This window comes from Arachis duranensis, chromosome 3 (genome assembly GCF_000817695.3).
Source record: "Arachis duranensis cultivar V14167 chromosome 3, aradu.V14167.gnm2.J7QH, whole genome shotgun sequence".
Classification (NCBI taxonomy): Eukaryota; Viridiplantae; Streptophyta; class Magnoliopsida; order Fabales; family Fabaceae; genus Arachis; species Arachis duranensis.
The window spans coordinates 93,730,382-93,746,726 of NC_029774.3; positions in this window are offsets into that span (position 1 = coordinate 93,730,382).

Consider the following 16,345-nt stretch of genomic DNA (forward strand, 5'->3'; position numbering starts at 1 on the left):
ATTTCACATGAGCATGCTTCCCAAATTTTTACATAACTTGTTCAATTTAATTTCCTACTTTTGCTATCATTCCATGTTCCCATAAAATTTTCCACACTTAAATTATACACAATTTCTATCTTAAGCTAACCAAGGATTCAACTTGGGATTTTTATTTTGTTTTTCTGCTTAAGGCTAGTAATGTGGTTGTAAAACAGAAGGGGATTAAAAACTCAAGGGGGCTAATAAGGATGGCATAAAAGGTAGGCTTTATTTGGGATAAGTGAGTTAATAATTAAACATGGCCTCAATCCTATCTTGGTATGCATCAATATTCTATATTGGATATACAGATTAAAGCAAAGTAAAGAACACCAGAATAAAAAAGAAGGGCGAAACACACAGGAATAAAAATTATGGTCTGAATGTAACCATACAATTAAGCTCAAAACTCACAGGCTGTGTGTTCTCAAGCTCATAAATCATATATCAGTTATGTATATCATGCAAGTAGAATTTAAGAGTTTCCATTATTCTCAATGTAAAATATATTGGATGGCTTTAAAGTTTTAGTGTTCCTCCTTGATGAAATGTTGCCAACTAACTAACATGTAATGCTATATATACAAGGGGTGTGGATTGATTCTGTTAAAGTCTCTAGCTTACTTCCTTTTTATTTTCGATCAAATCAACTACCATATGCTAAAAAGGGTAAACTATACTAATTAATCCACTTAATATATAACTAGTAAACTAAGGTGCAAATTGAGCTAAAATATCCAAGATGTATATACAGCCCAAAGTGCATAATGCAAAAAGTACAATAAAAGCAAAAGAGAGAAATGTGAAAAAATACAGAAAATAGACAAAATAAGAAGAGAGTCTGTAGTAGTTCACCAAAATAAATAGATGCCAGAGATGGTGACCTCCCCACACTTAAATAAAAGCATCGTCCTCGATGCTCACTTAAGCAGGGGTGGTCTGCTGAATCAAGGGCTCTGTCCGTAGAGGAACCTCCGGATCTGCGGTCTATAACTGGTGGTGCTACTCATGATGTGGTGCAGTGTGGCCGGGACCTCCCTGCTCAGCCTGGGTAGGTGCCTCCCCTTCGTGATCGCTCACCTCTTCCTCAGATGTGTCGGAGGGCATGTCGGGCTCGGAGGGAATGTCACCACCAGAGCGGATCATCAGCTTGAGGTGCTCATAGCGTTGCTTGTGGCGACGCTCAGACCTCTCAGAAAGTTGCCTGGTGCGACGATCAGATCTCTCAAACTGCTGCTGGTGATGGCGCTCCATCTGATCTAGGCAATCAAAGAGTCGGTGCACCAGACGGTAGACGGGCTCAGGAGCAGGTGGGGGTGTAGTGGTTGGTGCTGGGCCAGTAGAAGCAGAAGGGGTAGCTGAAGATGTGACTGCCTCAATAGTGTCAGTGAGAAATAGAGGGCGGTAGCCGAAAGCCAGAAACTTCCGACTGTGCGGGATGATCTTTCAGCACTCTGCTGCGAAGGGCTTTTCATCAACAGCCTCCCAAGGGACCTCAGCTCGGTGACCCAACTGAGTAATCAGGTAAGGAAAAGAGAGGGTGCCTCTAAGATGGACCCTGACCATGTAATGCCGGATGAAGTGAGGTAGATAAAGGTCCTTACCCGTCACTACACACCAGATGAGGGTAATCATAGCCGTTGGCACCTTCGTCTCATGAGTGCTCAGCATCACATAGTTGCTCAGAATCTGTTGCCATAGTCGAGCCTTATCATTCAGATATATAAGTCTGATTCCCTTTGGTACCAATGTGCTAGTTCCCATGACCTAAGGAATAGTAGGATCAAGAGTGATGTCCTTCTTTACTGCATCCCAATCAAACCTCATGAATCTCATATCTTCCTCAGCTTTCTGGTAACCATCTGGCGATCTTATTTAGGTGGAAGATGGGGAATTTCTTCAATTGCTTCCTCGGTAACCAGAATCTGTTTGCTTCTGAGCTGTACTGCATCCAGGGAAGAGAAAAAGTAGTTACAGTAGAATTCTCTAACCCATGATGAGTTGACCTCAGTTAGGTTCCTCTCCAGGAAGAACCAGCCTCTCTGTTGGATCTGATCTGAGGTGTACTACTGGAGTTCTTCTGGAATTTTGAGGGTCCTTTCCATGTGTAGGTTCCTGGCGGTGGCAAAGGTTGGGTATTTCAGCTCACAGTATTTGTTTGCAAATTTTACCGGGTCAGCTGAAGGTACCAACTGATCAGCCTTTTTCCTACGGGGTAAAGTTCTTCTCCCGCCAGGAATCATCATGTAAGATGCCAAGGATGGAACCAGAGGATTCACCTCTTTTCCATTTGCCAGTTGTTGCTTTGCCCTTACCCCTTCCTTGGGAGTCAAACATCCTGAAAAAAAAAAACATAATTTTTCAAGATATAATTAAGGAATAAAAGTAGGAAAACAAGTAGGAAAATAACAAGATAAGCATGAAGTGGCAAAGGAGTAGGCAAATAACAAGATAAGCAGTAAGTGGCAAAGGATCAGTAGAAGAATGAAATGAGTTAAGAAAATGTATATTTTGGATTGTGTTGGAATTGAAAAGCTGAGATGAGAAATCACATTCCAAAATATGTTAGAAGTGGAAAGCTTGTTAATTAGGAAAAACAATTATCATGCCATGAGTGAAATTAATTTAAAGAAGTAGTGAAAAGGTAAAGTGGGAAGTTAGAAAGTTAAAAATGGGTAAAATTGAAAAAGAGGTTAGAAGGCGAAAATTAGTGAGTTAGTAAAAAGGAAGTCAGAGTAAGTGGCATGATGATTGGTTCCTAAGTAACAAGAATTTCACAATTTGAAGCAACAGTCAACTCATATTCAAGCAGGAAAAATAGGGTATTGATGATGATTCAGATAGATATAGAAGTAGTAAAAAGTAAAATCAAACCATCAATAAATTAAGTTATTAACCAGGAGATCAAAAGTAATAAGAATGCTGGCCCGTGAATTCAAGAATAGGTTTGGTATGCGTGGAGCAGTTCAAAAATGAGAATTGCCAAAACTAATACTTGAATGTAGAAGGAAAAGTAATTTAGAGAAAATTGGGCAGCATTCCGGTTAAAATTGGACGTTCTCGGAAAATAGATATCAAGAAAAATAGTTCATATGAGATTAACAAATGCTGCAAATAGTCACAAACAGTAGGAATAGGGAAATAAGGCTGCACAAATAGCAAGAATTAAGAAAAAGTAGTGCAACAACAGCATGTAACAGTTAAGAGCAACATATGAACAGGATCAACATCATAACTAGAATAAATTGCAGAATAGATAAACAGATAATAGGAATGGTGCAATTATCAGGCTTAAATCCACTATCCAGATCCTAGCTACCTAACCACCTAGAATCCACTACAAACATGCATCTCTATCTAGCCGATGCGTGACAAAAATTGAAAAACGAACTAATGAGTCGCAAGGACGAATCGCCGTATGGCAGAACCTGGTGCGTAAAGAGCAAGGAGATGGGGCAGAGATGAGGGCAGATGGGTGATGATGCGGCGGCGCTAGGTGAAGCACGGTGGCGCGGCGGTGGGGCAGTGGCCATCGGAGGTAGGCTGCGGTGGGGGGCTGTAGTGGAGAAGAGTGAGAGAGGGGAAGAAGAAGGAGGAAAGAAGGGAGGGTTGGGTGTCGCAGCGGTGGAGGTCCCGGCGGTATGGGGTTTGCGGCGGTGGGGCGGTGACGGAAGAGAGTGAGAGAGAGGGAAAGGAAAGAAGAGAGGGGAGGGGTGGTCGGTGCGGCGGTGGTGGCGTGGTGATCTTGGAGGACTGCGGTGGTCGTTGGTGGTCGGAGGTGGTGGCTGGGGTGGTTGAGAGAGAGAGTTGCAGAGGTTAGAGAGAGAGAGAGGGGGTAGGGTTTGGGGACGCGACGGGGAAAGGGTTCGCGTGACTTGGGATTAGTGATCGCGAATCCACGCGGACGCGTGGAGGATGCAATCATAGGAGTAGGGTGAAATAGGGTTGACGCGGATGCGTGGTCGATGCAATCGCGTGGATTGGGTGTAAGATAGGTGACGCAGACACGTGAGGCACACGATCGCGTCGCTGGAATTTGTGCTAGACGCACGCTTCCAGTGTCGTTTCAGCGCAACTCTCTGTTTGGTTTGGGGTTCATAATATTCGCGCGACGCGATCGCGTCACTCACGCTTTCACGTGGGATGGGTGTTGTGTAAGTGACGCGTTCGCGTCAAGGACGCGTACGCGTGGGTTGTTGGTGCTAAACGCGCAATAGCCGCATGATTCCAGCCCAACTTTCTGGGTGTTGGATCTTTATGTCGATATCCATATCACGCGTTCGCGTGGGTGACGCGGACGCGTGGGAGGCCTTTTTTTGCAATTGATGCGATTGCATTGGGAACGCGGTTGCGTGGAACAATTGTGTTAAAGGCACGCCTCCAGCCTTGCTTCAGCGTGATTCTCTGTTCACTTTCCTATTCTTTTAATGCACTTGCGACGCGGACGCGTCAGCGACGCTGTCGCGTCGCGTGCTCTCTTTTTTTTTATGCAGTATGCAGAATGTAAAATGCAGTGAATGTCATGCAAAAATTTCAGGTTCAAACAAAATTCAAAAACAGAGCAAAATAGAGTGGGAACGATCATACCATGGTGGGTTGTCTCCCACCTAACACTTTTAGTTAAAGTCCTTAAGTTGGACATTTGATGAGCTTCCTGCTATGGTGGTTTGTGCTTGAATTCGTCCAGAAATCTCCACCAGTGTTTGGAATGCCAGCATCCTCCAGGGTCCCAAACAAGGTACGTAAAGCCCTTATGTGAGTTCAAACAGGCTTGCAGGCTTCCGGAGTGTTGAATGGTAGAATAGATTCCAGGATCCCAAACTCTACTTGTACACCCGTCTTTGTCTTGATCTACATTTTTCCAACCGGTTGATAAGTAATATGAATTCTCACTGCAGTGACCAAACAGCTTCCGAGATCCTTCTAATTGAGCTTAACACCAATTCTTGCACCTCAAATTGAAGTGCGAAACTCATTGAATCTTGCATACCAGCACTGAGTGCGAGTCATTTCCCTTTTTCTCTTAAAGCCCCAAAGAGCTCTAAGCTGGCCATCTGTCTCAAGCAAACCATATTCAAGTGGAAAATTAAAGATAAAGGTCAAGGATTTTACCCACTTGAAGTTTGTGTTGGGTGGTAGTGGCCTTGGGATCAGTGTTTTCAGTGGTTCTGCAAGCTCTACTCCCTTGTGGTCTTCTGTGAATTCCTCCACTTCTTGGCAATTTTCTTCCAATTCAACCATGTCTTGATCAAAGTCACTGATATCTTTCTCATCACTTGAGTCATAATTGGGAGGTTGAGAAAAGTCGACCTCTGCATCATCTCCGTATTCACTTGGGGAAGATTCTTCTGTCTCAAAGAATTCACTTGCGGATGCAAGTTCAATACCAAGAGAACTTGACTTGTGATCATCATCATCAAGGAAACATGTGTCTCGGGTAGTTCCGTCTAGTTCTCCATAAGATACCTGCTTTGGGAGTTGTGCACTATCCTCCTTAGCATCGATTGTAACGTCCTTGATGGAATTCTCCACAACTCTAGATTTAGGTGGCGATTCGGCATCTCCTAAATCTTCAACCAACTCTTCTTCTTCTACAATGACAGCGTCCTCTACTTGTTCTAGTACGAAGTTATGTTCTATGCTGTCAACTGGAGTTTCTAGTGTCTTCTTCACGCTACGTTCTTCATTAGATTCTCCACATGAAGCCATGAGAGTCTGTTGAGTGTCTGAACATCTGGAAGATAATTGATTTATTGCTTGCTCCAGTTGATGAAGGGTTGTATTAATTTGGTCTACTGATTTTTCGAAGCGAACCTGTGATTCTTGGCTTGATGGATACGGACATGGCGCATAGGGGAGTGGTGGTTCTTGGGAGTAATTGGATTGGCGTTGGGGCGGATAAGGATCATGTGGTAGTGAATGGTGAAAAGAAACTTGTGAGTGTGGTGATTCGAAGTTATGTTGAGAGGATGGTCTCTGACCACAGGGTGAGGCTTGTTGGTAGCTACGAGGTGGTCCACCAAATCTATCAGTTGGGCATGCATTGTAGAATGGTCTTTGTCCATGATATCTAGGAGGATGTTGTTGCCTAAAAGGGTGATCAGATCCTCGTGGCTCCATCCATCTTTGATTGCTTAGACCTTGATGCATAGTCCTGTTATAGCTTCCATTCCTTGCAACAAAATTAGAACTAAACTCAAAGCGAGAGGGGTGAGAATTCATAGTAGTTATCAGAAATGAGGAGGGAAGAGAAGAAACAAATAAACAAGTAAAAGAAAAATATTTACACTAACCAATAATAAGGTACACGTTTGCAATTCCCCGGCAACGGCGCCATTTTGACGTTAATATTTTTGCTAGTAAATAATTTATAAAAATATAGTCGCGTTGTGAGTATAGATTCTAAACCAACAGAAAATCCCTTCATACAAATGTTTTGGTTGTCACAAGTAACAAAACCGAATAAATTTATAAACCGAAGTATTCAAACCTCGGGTCGTCTGCTCAAGGAATTGCAGGGAAGTATGATTTATTATTGGTTATGGAAAAACAGTGTTTGGGTTTGAAAAAGATTTTTAGCAAGAGAAATAGATTGCAAGAGTTAATAAATTAATAACTAGTAAAACTCTTGGCAAGGTATGAAAACTGGAAGTCTTATCCCATTTGTCCTTATCAATTGTGATGAGAATTGGATTTTTCTCCCACTAATTTAACCTTTACTAAAGCAAAGGAAAGTCAAGTGGACTAATTAGTTTGAACCTCAAGTCCTAGTCAATCCCTGGGGAAGACTAGCTTTAGAGCGATCTAGATCAATTAGAATCTGACAATTTCAACCACTGCTGAGTTTGACAACTCAAGAGTTACCAATTAATCAACCAAAGCCAAAAGGGAATAAAATCTACTTGAATGAAAATAATTTGGATAGAGCCCAAGCATCAATAACATAAATTAGAGAAAACAATCATAAGTCTGAAATACCTCAAATAATATTAATTAAGAAAATCATAACATGAATGTCATTAAGCCAAATTGGCAACATATATAATTAAAAATAAGAGAAGTCAAAATAAAGGAATATTGAACCTGATATGAAGATGAGATAAATCCTAATACTAATATAAATCCTAATCTTAATCCTAAGAGAGATGAGAGAGCTTCTCTCTCTAAAAACTACATCTAAACTATGAAAAGTGTGAATTACTCGCTATCTGATTGTTTTTCTTCACCTGAATGCATTCTCCCACTTCATAACTTCTAATCTGTGCCTCTTGGATTTGGATCTGGGCCAAAAGGGCCTAAAAATCAGTGAAAATGAGATCTGCAAATTCTGCAGATGGCGCACGTCACGCGTCTGCATGGGTCACGCGGTCGCGTCATCTGGAGTATCGCTCTTCCACGCGGTCGCGTCAGTCATGCGCCCGCATCAGTTGTATTTCGCAAGTCACGCGTTCGCCTCATCCATGCACTCGCGTCAATTCTCTTTCTTGGGAACCACGCGTTCACGTCGTCCATGCGGACGCGTCACTGCCGGTTGCTCTAAAACTCCAATTTGTGCTTTCCTTCCATTTTTGTATGTTTCCTTTCCATCATTTAAATCATTCCTTCCCTATAAAATCTGAAAGTACTCAACACACAAATCACGGCATCGAATGGTAATAAAGGATAATTAAAATAATTACTTTTAAAGCATAGAAAACATGTGTTTCATATATATCACATAATAGGGAAGGAAAAGCAAAACTTATGCAATTTCTATGAATAAGTATGTGAAGGGTTGAATAAATCACTTAGATTGAGCACAATATACATCATAAAATATGGGTTTATCACAAAGCCATGTTCTTCATTGTCCACCGGAGTTTCTAGTGTCTCCTTCATGCTACGCTCTTTTTTTTTTCTCCACATGTAGCCATGGGAGTACTTTGAGTGCTCAGATGTTGGGAAGCTAATTGATTTACTACCTCGATCAAGGCAGTCGCGAATTCTAGTACTCCCCGTTTCATCTCTCTTTGCCCTTGAAGAAGAACACCAAGAGTGTCATGCATTGAAGGTTGAGGTGGATGTGAGGGCTCATAACGTGGGAGGAAAGGTTCATGATAAGAGGGTGGTTCATCACTCTCTATCTTTTCCACTTGTTGCATAGCACGCTTCAATTCCTTGTTTTCAAATTGAGATTCTTTATCCATGAAAGCTTCGGGTGCTATTTGGTTTACCACTCGGTCCAATTCACGTAGAGTTGCTTGAAATTGATCCGTTGTTTCCTTGAGACGATCCGTTGACTCTTGTTATACTTGGATATCATAAGTATGATCATAAGGCTCTTGGATTGATGGATATGGATGTGGTGTATATGGAGGTGGTGGTTCTTGGGAGTAATTGGATTGGAATTGGGGTGCATCTACGTATGGCTCATATGGCTTATAGGGTGGTTGATATGGTGGATAAGGGTTAGGATTAGATGAGGGTGTTTGGTAGTAGGGGGCTTGTGAGTATGGTGGTTCAAAGGTGTGTTGGGGAGGTGATTCATATGGTGGGGCTTGCTGGTAATTACAAGGGGGTCCACCATATTCATCATCTTGGTACGTGACGATTGGATTTTTGACGGTTTAGAATTTTCCAAATAAAATCTCGTCGAAGTATAGTCTCTAAACCAACAATAATCCTTTCGTACAAAAAGTTGTTTGTCACTAGTACAAACCCCTAAATTTATAAACCGAAGTATTGGACCTCGGGTCGTTCTCCCTAGGACTACAATAAAGTGTCTTGTTATTGGTTGTGAGTTGTTTTGGGGTTTTTTATAAGAGGCATGAAAGTAAATGGCAATGAAAGTAAACTAACAACTATAAAAGGCTCTTGGCAAGATATGAGAACTAGAAGTTCTATCCTAGTTATCTTACTCAATTGTGATGAGAATTATTCATTGCTTCCACTTAGTTAACCTCTAACCATGGAGGAAAGTCAAGTGGATGAATCAATTTGATTCCTCAAGTCCTAATCAATCCTAAAGGAAAGATTAGCTTTAGAGATATTCAAATCAATTAGCATTTTCTAATTATCATTCAACAAAGGAATTAGATAACTCAAGAGTCACTAATTACTCTACCTAGGCCAAGAGGAACAAAATCTACACTAAGGTCCAACCAAGCATTTCATCAAACACTTGGAAGGCATAAAAGAAAAGCATAGTAAATCAACAACAAAAATAGAATCCAACAACAATTATTGCAAAGAATTAACAAAGCAACAATCAAGGAAATCACAATTATCATGAATTACCTCAAATTGCATTATTGAAAGGAAAATAAAAGAACAACAATCTATCCAAAACAAAATGAAGAATTACAATTATAGAAACACATAACTAGAAAGAGAGAGATGAGAAGATTGAGAATTGATAAAGGAAAATTGAATCAAAGCATGAATTAAACCTAGATCTAAGAAGAGAGATTAACCTAAACCTAAACCTAATCCTAATTCTAGAGAGAAGTGAGAGCTTCTCTCTCTAGAAAACTAAACTAAACTAATCCTAGTGTGTGTATGTGTGTCTTATTGCCTTCCCCTTAATCCTTCATCCTTTTATTCTTCTTCCTTAGTATTTGGCGCCAAAATGGGTTCAGAAACCCTCTCAAATCGCCAGGCACGTGTTGCATTAGTGAGGTCATGTGCTATCATCGGCGCGTGCGCGCATGGTACGCGTGCGCGTCCTTGGCCCGTTTCGCAATGTGCGCGCGAGCGCCTTGTGCGCGTGCGCGTGCATGGCCTGGATCAGATCTTTGGCTTTTTGTGCTCCTCTCCACTTGCATGCTTCTTTCCTTGCTTCCTTTGATCCATGCCTAGCCTATTTCAACCTGAGATTACTAGCAACACATCAAGGCATCTTATGGAATCAAAGAGAGATTAGAATTCATCAAAATAAGGCTTAAAAAGCATGTTTTTACACTTAAGCACAAATATGGGAGAGATAACAAAACCATGCTAATTCATAGGCTAAATGTGACAAAAGGTTATCAAAATACTCTAAATTCCATACACAACAAACCGTCAAATTGGGGTTTGTCAGTACGCTTCCTGGAATGGCTCTTGACTATAGTAATTTGGTGGAGGTTGGTTGTCACGAAGAGTTCCACCATAACTATTGTCTTGGCATGCATTGTAGAATGGTCTTTGTCTGTGGTACTGTGGAAGGTGTTGCTGCCGAAAGGGTTGATCAGATCCTCGTGGATCCTTCCATCTCTAATTGTTTTGACCTTAATGCATGTTCCTGTTATAATTTCCATTCCTTGCAACAACATTGGAACCAAACTCAGAGCGATAGGGGTGAGAACTCATAGTAGCTAATAAAAATTAAAAACAAAAATAAAAACAAATAAACAAGCAAAATAAAATATTTACAATAACCAATAATAAGGAACACGTTTGCAATTCCCCGGCAACGGCGCCATTTTGACGATCGGATTAATTGATGGTAAAGAATTGAGTTAACCACCAAAAATACCTCCGAATTATTCAAACGCTGACAAAAATACACCCGAATTTTACTATCGATAAAAATGCCTTCAAATAATTTAAAAACAAAACAACAATACCCAACAGTAAATATATATTTTCAAAAAATACCTTAGAGATTGAATTTTGATACAATTTTTTACAAGCATGATTATAAAATTAATATATTATTATACATAAAAATTGGTAATTTTTTGTTAAGTATATAATTTTTTTAAAATTGTTTTTGTTAATAACCAATAATACTTTTAAAAAAATCACAAAATAATATATACTTAACAAAAAATTACCAAATTTTAAGAATAATGATATCTTATTTTTCTAATTATGTTTGCAAAAAATTGCATCAAAATTTAATCTCTAATGTATTTTTTGAGAAATACATATTTAATGTTAGTATTTTTTTGCAAGATTATCTAACATTAAATATGTATTTCTCAAAAAATATATTAGAGATTGAATTTTGATACAATTTTTTACAAATATGATTTAAAAGAAAGAGATATTAGTATCCTTAAAATTTGATAATTTTTCGTTGAGTATATATTTTTTTGTAATTTTTTTGTTAACAACTAATAATACTTTTAAAAAATCACAAAAAATTTTATACTTATAAAAATATTATAAAATTTTAAGAATAATAATATCTCATTTTGTTAATTATTCTTGTAAAAAATCACATCAAAATTCAATCTCTAAGACATTTTTCGAAAATATATATTTACTGTTGGGTATTGTTGTTATGTTTTTAAATTATTTAAAGGTATTTTTGTCGATAGTAAAATTCGAGTGCATTTCTGTCAGTGTTTGAAAAATTCGAGGGTGTTTTTGGTGGTTAACCCTAAAGAATTTCACAAAAATATAATCGTGTTGTAAGTATAGTTTCTAAACCAACAAAAAATCCTTTCGTGCAAAAGTTTTGGTTGTCACTAGTAACAAAACCCAATAAAATTTATAACCGAAGTATTGAAACATCGGGTCATCTTCCTAAGGAATTGTAGGGAGGTGTATTTATTATTGGTTATGAAAAACAGTATTTTTGGGTTTTTGAAAGGTTTGAACAAGAAAAATAAATTGTAGGAATTAATAAATCAATAGCTAAGAAAACTCTTGGCAAGGTATGAAAATTAGAAATCCTATCCTAGTTATCCTTATCAATTGTGATGAGAATTGCTCGTTGCTCCCACTTAGTCAACCTCTAACTATGAAGGTAAGTCAAGTGGATAAATCAATATGAATCCTCTCAAGTCCTAGTCAATTCCCAAAGAAAGACTAGAGTTAGTGGAATTCAAGTCAATTAGTAAACTTCAAATATCAATCAACAGCTGAGTTTGATAACTCAAGTGTCACCAATTACTCAACCAAAGCCAAAAGGGAAAAATCTAAATTATTTATATCATAAATAGAAGAAAGCAATCATAAATCTGAAATACCTTAATGTGTATTAAATAAGAAAATCAATCCTAACATGGAGTTCATAAACTAAATTGGGAAAATAAATAATTAAAGTAATAGAATAAAATAAGAGTAGAAGAGAAACTAAATTAAAGGAACGTTGAACCTAGAATGAAGAAAAAATCCTAATGACTAAGAGAAATCCAAATCCTAAAACCTAAGAGAGAGGAGAGAGCCTCTCTCTCTAGAAAAACTACATCTAAAACTGAAATTGTGAATTATCGGCTTATTTTATGAATGGATGCATTCTCCCACTTTATAGTCTCTAATCTATGTTTTCTGGGCCAAAAATTGGGTCAAAAACAGCCCAGAAATTGCTCCCAGCGATTTCTGGTTCGTACAGGTCACTACAAAGTCACGTGGAAGCGTCGTCCACGCATTCGCGTGGATTGCATTTTTTCCAGGTCACGCGTTCGTGTGATTCACGCGTGCGCGTCACCTATCTTCTAGGCAGCTATGACAAATTATATATCATTGCGAAGACCCAGATGTTAGCTTTCCAATGCAACTAGAACCGCCTCATTTGAATCTTTGTAGCTCAAGTTATGACTGTTTGAGTGTAAAGAGGTCAGGCTGACAGCTTTGGCAATTCCTTTAGTTTCTTGTATTCCTTCTACTTTTGCATGCTTCCTTTCCATCCTCTGAGCCATTCCTGTCCTGTAATCCCTGAAATCACTTAACGCACATATCAAGGCATCTAATGGTAATAAGAGAGGATTAATATTAGCAAATATAAGGCCAAAGAAACATATTTTCATTCATAGCACAAAATCAAGAAGGAAAATGTAAAACCATGCACTTTGTATGAATAAGCGTGAGAATAATAGATGATAAATCACTCAATTTAGCACAATATAAACCATAAAATAGTGGTTTATCACACGCGTATCTTGTACGCGTGCGCGTCCATCGGTGCATTCTCAATCCTTTTTGTTCCATGAGTTCTTCACTTTGCATACTTTTCTCTTCATCCCTTTGATCCATTCCTAGCCTTTTAAACCTGAAATCACTTAACGAATACATCAAGGCATCTTGTGGAATCAAGGGTGAATTAAAATTAGCTATTTTGGGACCTAAAAAGTATGTTTTTACACTTAAGCACAAATTAAGGGAGAATTATCAAACCATGCTATTTCATTGAATAAATGTGGGAAAAAGGTGATAAAATCCCCCAAATTAAGCACAAGATAAACCACAAAATCAGGGTTTATCAAACCTCCCCACACTTAAACTAAGCATGTCCTCATGCTAAATTCAAGAAAGAAACAAAGGTGTATCAACATTTATTCAATGTAAACTACCTGAATGCAACCTATCTAAATGTAACTATCTATATGAATGCAATCACTTGGTCAAAACAAATCAACTTCCAAGAAAACATGTGTAAGCATAAGGGCAAGAACAATAGGAATTAACTCAAACCAAACCAAATCCACAATTGCATTGAATTGACAAGAAGGTTTACAAACTTGCAAGAAGCAGAATGATCAAGGTGGAAACATATAATTGAGCAATCGAACCCTCACCGGATGTGTATCTGCTCTAGTCACTCAAGTGTTTAGGGGTTGATTCACTCAATTCTCCTCTAATCATGCTTTCCAAGATTTGTTCTTCATTTAACAATCAACAATAATTCAATGCATGCATACAATCATCATGAGGACTTTCCATAAGGTTGTAATGGGGTTAGGGTCAAGGTAAGGTCATATATGGTTAAGTGGACTAAAATTTGAATCTTTGATTAGCCTAGACTTCCCACCTAACCTATATAATAACCTATACAATAAAGTGCTAACCTAACTACCCATTCTTCACTTTTCACATACTCATGTAATTTCTTTACACATAACACTTATGCATTGATTTTATTGAATTTCATCTTGGGGCATTTTGTCCCCTTTTATTATTTTTCTTCTTTTTTTTCAACTTTGTACAAGAACATCAATGCATAAGGTTAATACAATTAATCTATATATGAGTATTACCCAATGCCCAAATATGGGAATGCAAAAACACCCTTTTATTCCAACCAATGTTCCTAAATCTCCTCAAACTTGAATAATAAACACTCATCACTAGCCTAAGCTAATCAAAGATCCAAATAAGGGACTTTTATTATTTTTCGCATTAGGCTTGTAATGTCCTACAATAAAGAACAATTAGGTTAAGCCTAGGCTCAAATTTGGCTAACAATGGAGAGTAAAAGGTAGGCTATTTAGGTAAGTGAGCTAATGAAACAATGGCCTCAATCATACAAGTGCATGTATACAAGGGATGATGGACATATAGAATTAAACAAATCAAAGATCACAATCATAGGAAGAGAACAATTACACACAAGAAAGAAAATAAGTGGCTATAAAATATAACCACACTATTAGGTTCAAAACTCACAAGCTTGTATTCTAAGCTCAAAACATGATCCACAAAGTGTATACTTCAAGCAAGTTCTAAAAAAAAATTTTCAATCAATTGGGGTGGTGCCCTACAAATGAGTTTCTTTGAAAATTTCATCGTTTGACTAAGCTTATTAATGCAACGTTGTGATTGAGAAATTTTCAAAAATTTCTTAGTTTACCCCTTTTTTCTTTTCAAAACAAATCTCATATGCAGAAAGGGTTAACTAGGTTTCAACAATCCAAAATATTTTTCTAATCACAACCAAAAGCTAAGACAACTATATAAAGAAAATCCAACAAAAATATCTTCTAACCAAAGTGAAAAATGTAATAAACTATAATAAAAGTATGCATAACTAAAATAGAGGTATCTAGCTATATTTAATAACTATATTTAAGAATTAAGAGTTTGTTTGGGAAGTTTTAAAAGTAATTTTTTTATTTTTAGATTTATAAAAAGTGGTAATAATAATGTCTAGTGTAATTTTTAAAATTAAATTGTAGTTTTTTAAAAAATTATTTAAAAACTTATAGAAAATTTAAAAAATTACTTCTATCTCTCATAATAATATTATTTTTTTATCACATTTCTATAAAATAAATATTTTACTAATATATACAATAATCCTAAAAAGAAATATGCAAAATAGAGCAAAATAACAGAAACTAAGAGATAAATGTCTGAAAGTGTTCACCACACATAGCTATCCACCGACGTAACGGCGGTGACCTCCCCACACTTAAGATAAAGCATCGTCCTCGATGCTACTGCTCGGGCTCAGAATGGGGGTCGACAGTTGCGTTTAGCTGCTAGGACTCAGGTTGTGGCTGTGGCTGTGGCTCCTCCGGAGGCTGCTGAGCCTCCTGAGTGGTCTGTGTCTGTGGTGGTGCCTCCGGCAAAGCTGGCTCCTCCTCGTCAGATGCGGAAGAGTCAGGAAGAGAGGGCAGCTCAATGTCCAGTGCTGCAAATGCCTGACCTACTCTGTCAAGGCATTGCATGGCACGGCGCTCAGTACGCTTCAGGAAGTGGAACAGACGCTGTACTAGAAGATATGTCGGCTGGGGTGCTGTGGTGGGACTAAAGGTACTGTTGATGCTGATGGTCCTGCTACAGCTGAAGAAGAAGCTGGTCCGGCTGGTGCTGCTCATGCTCGAGCTCTAGATGCACGCCGGGATAGAGGCTTCTTGTGCACCCACGTACCCCACGAAATAACATCCTCCTTGTCGTCGTCGTCTGGGGGTGGTAGTGTCACGTCGTCGTCCCTCAAAGGGGCACCGGCTAACTCAACTATCCTAGTGACCAGCGTGGGAAATGGAAGTAGGCCACAGATGTGTGCTCGCCACATGTACCTCCTGATCAACCGGAAAAAATATACCTCCGTAACACAGCCGATCAGGACGAGCATGTCTACTGGAATCTCAGAAAAGTGGATAGTAGGCATGACATAGTGGGCGAATATCTGCTGCCAAGTCCTAGCCTCTATAGACAGATAAGCAAATAGCATCCCCTTGGGCTTTTTGTTGTCCGAATCTATCTCCCAAGGGGCATCTGGTGTGGCAATTACCTCCCTCAAAGCATCATAATTAAAGATCATACACTGCATTGCCACCTCTGCTTGCTCATAAGCATCTGTGGCACAAGTCTTAGGAAGGCAATGCAATGTTTCCTCAATAGCAGCCTCACTAACTAGGATTTGGCTGCCTCGTAGATAAACAGAATCAAGAGTTACTCTGAAGAAGTTACAGTAGAATTCCTTGACCCATGATGTGTTTATCCTTCCCAAATTTCTATCAACAAAGCTCAGGCCTTGTCCCTCAATATGGGCCATCATGGTGTGCCTCAGGTCATCGGGAAGGACCAATTTCTTCTCAAGGTTCAGATTTTCTTCCGATAGATTGGGAAGCGTAGCTCACAGAACAAGTTAGGAAACTTAGCTGTGTCAGTGGGCTGAAACTGCTGGTTC